Source organism: Oreochromis aureus, linkage group 5 (assembly GCF_013358895.1).
Source record: "Oreochromis aureus strain Israel breed Guangdong linkage group 5, ZZ_aureus, whole genome shotgun sequence".
Classification (NCBI taxonomy): Eukaryota; Metazoa; Chordata; class Actinopteri; order Cichliformes; family Cichlidae; genus Oreochromis; species Oreochromis aureus.
In genome coordinates this window covers 9,663,545-9,669,680 of record NC_052946.1, presented here as the reverse complement: position 1 = coordinate 9,669,680, position 6,136 = coordinate 9,663,545, and the positions used below count along the sequence as shown (strand labels likewise).

General features: G+C 41.8%; 1 long non-coding RNA gene across 1 annotated transcript; it reads right to left on the bottom strand.

The window, feature by feature from the left end:
• Positions 1-2,774: 2,774 nt before the first annotated feature.
• Positions 2,775-5,338, bottom strand: LOC120440394. Its single transcript, XR_005613230.1, has 3 exons — positions 5,100-5,338; positions 3,842-3,957; positions 2,775-2,849 (listed from the first exon to the last, which is right to left on the bottom strand). It is a non-coding gene; the product is annotated as an uncharacterized LOC120440394 (long non-coding RNA).
• Between the last annotated feature and the right edge of the window lie 798 nt (positions 5,339-6,136).

Genomic DNA, 6,136 nt, shown 5'->3' with positions numbered 1-6,136 from the left:
CTAGTAGGAGTTATATTTTCTTTTTACTGTAAAAACCACAGACATGTTTAGTAAATTATTTTCATATCTTGAAATGCAAATATAAATGGTAAATTTTTAAAACTTATGGACAAATTTTGTAAACAATAAAATTATATATAACTATTCATCTAAAAATGCAGCCAATGCATCAGGCGCTTTGTTTTTTTGTTTTGTTTTTTGTACAGCCATTTAAAAACACTACTTAACTAAAACGAGAGAACAATCAGGTGTCACAATAAGATGCCCCACAAATTATTTGTGCCAGTAAATAAAAAAATGTCCGCCACAAGACAGAGAAAAACAGCACAGGGAGAAACCTGCAGGCCTGACAGCAGGTGTATCACTCCCTCTGTTTTCCACCTGGAGACAGTGTTTACACTGCATTCTGCCTATGTGACATTCATTAGTGCCCTCACTGACACACAAAACAACAACTACACAACACACTAACCACACAAGTTAACACAACACACCAACTATACACTAAACGTCACAAATCTCTAACATCTCAAAACTCGCTCTCCCTCTCTCGCTTGGTTGCTCGCTCTATCTCGCTGCCGTCACTTCCAAAACTTTCCCCTCTTCCTAACCAAATCCCACTGTTTGCCATTTTTCTTTTTTCTTTTATTGGTCAACATGATACATTTTTCTCTTTCTTTACTGTTTACGCGCTGTCATTAGAAAAGCTTTTATTTTTCAAACCATGACAATAGTATTTAGAAAAAAGCATGGCTTATACATATTTTTTAATCATAACTCTGGATTTAGCAGCCTGTCATTAAAATTTAAAAACTGGTGTATACTTTGAAGTCCAAACTTTCAACACAAGCTAAAATAGAGACTCAGCATGGCTGCAGCTTGTTGCTATGTCAGCTTAAATCAGTCACGTCATTTGGAGGTGGGTGTGTCCGTGGACCCCAGAGGGTTAATAACACGCACCTTCATTCCATTTCCACAGTGCAACAACCAACCACCTGTGTGAAATTTGAAATGTCCATGGTGTTGATTCAAAATGTGCTCTTGCACAATCATAGGCATCGCTTACTACTGAAAACAAGAAAAAAAAAAAGCCGGTCCAGCTATGGGCTGAACCATTTGTTAATGTTCAGTTTTAGAATTTATATTCAGTGTTTACTGTAGCCAGGCTCAAACTGTTAATGCTGCCTTATTTTAATAAACAACACTGCCATATGCAAAACTAGGGTGGCACTTGGAGTGGGAAGAGCTCATTTAAGGGTGGCACATCCCACCCTTCTTGATCTGCCCTTGGACAGGTCCTCTATAAAGTGAACACCGCGGAATCTGGTGCTCTTCACTCAGTCTACTCCGACACCAGCAATGCTGAGCAGGAGATGGACAGCCTCGGTCTTCCTAAAGTCAAAAATCAGCTTTTTTGTTTTATCAACATTGAGACACAGATTCTTGTCCTGGCTTAGCATATGTGACAGCCGCCCATGTCCTCCCTGTATGCTGCATCATCATCGTCCCTGATGAGTAGCACCACTGTGGTGTCATCTGCAAACTTGATAATGTGGTTTGTGTTACATTCTCGGTCTACCAGTGATTGGAAAACAACAAGCGATGTGACACCGCCACTCACCCACCACCCAAGAAAGAGCAAAAACAGAGTACTTTTCAAAGTGCTAAGCAGCCATTTATTTACATCGGCAGTGAGCAATGCCAAAAATAACAAACAACAAATACCTAAACATTCCTAAGCGTCCTAAAAAGAAAAAAAAATCCAACCAAAAGACAATTTACTTACCTGACCTTCTAAGTGAAAAACAGGAGAAAACTGAGTCAACAGTTAACAATTTATTAAGTTTTCAGACAAAGACACTAAGTAACACTTGGAAGCACAGACTGTTTGTTGGGTGGTGGAGGCTAGGAGAGAGGGGACCAGGGGGTTGTCATCACTACTGGGGTGATCAACCAACTATTCAATCCCAGAACAGGAATGAATTCCACCCAATGACTCAGCAGGCGCTGGACTCCAGTAAGACACACCTAGGTGTACACACCTGAGAGAGAGAGAGAAACAAAAACCCACAGCCATCCTTTGGTGGGAGGAGTCCCACATAAATCACAAACAATCACAACATTGACTCATCACATGTTGGAGCTGGAGGTGCAGTCGTGGGTCAGCAGCGTGAAGAGTAGCGGGCTCAGCACACATCCCCGGGGGGGTGGGCTGTGCTCAGTGTGATGGTGTTGGATCTTATATTTCCAACCTGTACTGTCTGGGGTCCATCAGTAAGAAAGACCAGGATCCTGTTGCAGGTGGAGGTGTTAAGTCTGAGCAGGTCCAGCTTGCCGATCAGCTGCTGGGCAATGATGGTGTTGAATGCTAAGATGAAATCAGTGAACAGCATTCTTAGGTGGACGTTGCATTGATCCAGTTGTGATAGGGCTAGGTGGAGTGCCAATGAGATCGCATCGTCCATTGTCTTCGAACTGCGAGGCTGTAGCTGTCTTTGGTACAGGTAAGATGGTGGTGGTTTTAAAGCACTTGGCACAACAGCTTGACTCAGGGAGATGTTAAAGATGCCCGCTAGGACATCAGTCAGCTGGTCAGCACAGGCTCCGAGCACACGTCCGGGTATATTGTCTGGTCCAGCAGCTTTGTGTGGGTTGACTTTAGTGAGAGTCCTTCTCACACTGGCCGTGCACAGGGACAGCACTTGGTTGTCTGGCGAGGGGTGGCCCTCTATAGACAGTACTACATCCCATTTAAAGAAGTGTGTTTCACACTGCCCTGGATGTCCTGGCCTCTGAGGTTAAGGTGTACGGCTCCTGGTTGTAAACTGACCAATTTATCATGGCAAAGGCTGTGGTGGAAAAAAGATAAGAGGCTGATTATAAAAATGATCCATGCATGCCTTATGACCTATACAGCATGTACAGATAACACAGCTAAATGGGTGTGAAATTGTGAAGTTACTTTTGAAATAAAGCTTCTCAAAGTCAATTAACTGTGACTATAATAATAGCAATGTTAGCCAGCAAACAAAACGTTAGCACTAATTAACATAAGCTGCTAGGTGATGTTACTGTTTCAAGTTCTGTCATTGTTTGACATGTAGGGCAGATATTTTGGTGACACTGAGATTAGCGAGACACTAAACAGCAGTGTAACATCAATGCTAGATTAGATGTTTTCTAATCCGATAAAATGACATTATTCCTGTTTATAGAAGATGTTTGTCGTCTGTTCGTTTGACTGACAGGAACAGGAAACAGCGGTTGAAATTACTGTTGGTGTTACATGAGGGTAAAGGAGGGCTTTAAGCACCTGGGTAAAACTGGACCCATGATGAAACAGTACAAGTACAAAATATTCTTCAGTTTTAATATGTGACCATACTGTGCAGACTGCTGATGAGTTACACCGTTACATTTCATTAATCATTGTTAAACTAAAGTGTTAAGCAGTTACTTTATCCTTTCACTTAAAATTTCCAGGAAAAACACTAACTTGGCTACTTTTGTGGTTATATTTGATATATGCTGGTTCACTACTTTTGCACTATAATGCTGCTGCTGACACCTTGGTTCACACTGACAATTAGAAAAAGCTGATGGGAAAAGAAGGATGGAAAATGCCTGGAATTTAGTTACACTTGCAAATACTGCTGCCTCCAAACTGCAAGCATCAATAAAATGTTACGGTATTGTTTTCTATATCTGTGGATATCATTATTGGTAGTTTTCTTGAAATAGAAGATCTTCATTAAAAAAAAAAAAATCGCTGATAACATTGATGAAGCTAGCGCCCAGCCCTACTGCATGTACTGCAAATATAAAACTGATATATACTTACATCATGAAGCAGTTGATGTCTGGTTTCCGACAAATGCAGTAAAGAGGTGCGTTCTCCCCCTCCATACCAGTGTTCTCAGGCACTGGTACATGGTCAGTGTCAGACACTTCACTGTCCTACAACATACCACATAGAACCACATTAGAAATGACATATATGTAGACATGCTAATTATACCTGGCTAAATGGATGCAGTAACAAAATGTTACTCAGCTACTCTAGTTATTAGTTTCCAGTTGTGTGCAGTTGCTCCAGTCTTACTGACAGTATACTGTTTCAAACACCAGTGCCAACATTTTAGTTTTTAAATCTTAGTACGCTTCTGGACCAAGACTTGTGGCCTATTGTCTGACTACATTAACTGCAGTTCATAAACATCATTCATTTTCTCCTACTTATTTTATTCAGGGTGCATTCCAGCTGTCATAGGGCAAAAGTACACCCTGGACAGGTCGGCAGGCTGTTGGACGGTTATTAGAGAGACCCAGACAACCACTCACACCTACAGCCAACTAACCTAACCCCGCGCATGCCTTTGGAGGAGTTCAACACCAGTCTGGCCGAATCACAGATAAGCAGGGTGTCTGGGCTGCAGAGCACAGCTGTGTCAGAGACTCTCTACATCAATGTAGCGTTAAGGATGCGGGCCAGGACACGTCGCATAAACAACTCTACTTCCGGTGGGAAAACTAATTAAAGGAAAAGTCGCACTAATAACACCTACCACTCACTTTTATAAGCATACACTATGACCACTTCCACGCAGTAGCGTTGTAATAAATATAATCCCCGGTAAAGTCAGTTAGCGAACACTACTGGCATGTAATGCCAATGACGACCATTTCACAAACTGTAGAAAATGCTCAAAATGTTGTCGGCACCAAAAGTGAAGGGCTGACAGTTGCGTTTATATACGAACCGTAAGCGCTAATGTTGGTTAGCATCAGCTAAAGCGAGGAAGTTTGACACTTGCAGAGGCTGTGAACGCAGAGAGAGCTTAAAAATGCATTGTGTTTTTTTGTTGTTTAGTTTTTGTTTTGTTGCTTTGATTTGGGATTTTTTTGCATTAAGATGTTGCACACAAAATTAAAGATATAACGGTGACTTAGCTGCTCGTTGGATAAACCCATGGACCTCAGAAAAGATCAACACTACTCGGATGTAAGCACCCGTGTATAACACAATAGGCAAAATTACGCTTGCTAGCCTTTCCACATCATAGGCTTCGCATTAAATAAATATTTTTCCAAATACTCACCATGATCTGAGACCGTTTAAATATTTTGTTACTCCGAAAATATGGCAGTATGAAACTAAACTTTCAGCCTAACGGGTAACGCAATGCTAAGATTTACACGGAAACGATCAGCGGAAATCGTTAAAGTACTATTGGTCTACATTCTTCTTCTATGGTAGCAGCCTGGGCAGAGTAACACCCAACTTTAAACTGCCGCCATCTGTTGGCACCAATGACCGTAGAAAACATTATTGCGACAACACGTTTTTTGGGGAAAATAACAGAGATTGAAACTTTACTGATAATTTGTCCAAGTTGAAAAATGCCCTCCTCCAAAAATATCATGTGACAACCTCATTGCCTTACAGAATCATGACGTCACGCACATGTAGAATCTTACCACCACTTTGATCCTTTGGTCCTTTGATCCTTAAAACCCACAAATAGCGGTGAAACGCAATGACTTTTAGTCCGTTTCTCGCTGCACTGATCTTTGCAGCATTGAACCGTTCGCCAGAAAAGCCTTTTGAAATATTTGGATCCTTTGCAATAGTCACTGTTTCCAGACCCAACATGTCTCAAACAGAAGATCCAAAGGGACAAGAAGTTGACCCCTACGCTCTTCCCTGGGATCAGCCACTAGACCCTTACCTCTCCTCCCTTCCTTGGGGTGACCAAGTAGAAATAGAGGAAACGTGCTTGGAAGAAATGGAGGATGAAACGCTCACGGATCAGCCCTGGGATCAGCCACTAGACCCTTACCTCTCCTCTCTTCCTTGGGGTGACCAAGTAGAAATAGAGGAAACGTGCTTGGAAGAAATGGAGGATGAAACGCTCACGGACACAGAGAAGGTTAAGTTATTGATGGAGGAAAATGAAAGAAACAGGGCTGAATTAATAAAGTTGTCCTACCAGCTTCTAGAAAAGGAAGCTATTATTGAGGAGAAACAACAGGATCTCCGGGACATGGACAAAAAGAACCAGGAGCTTCAAGGAAAGCTTGATCAAGCTCTGCAGCAAAATAAAAAACTCCTCCAAGAGAAGAAACTAGAGGGCAC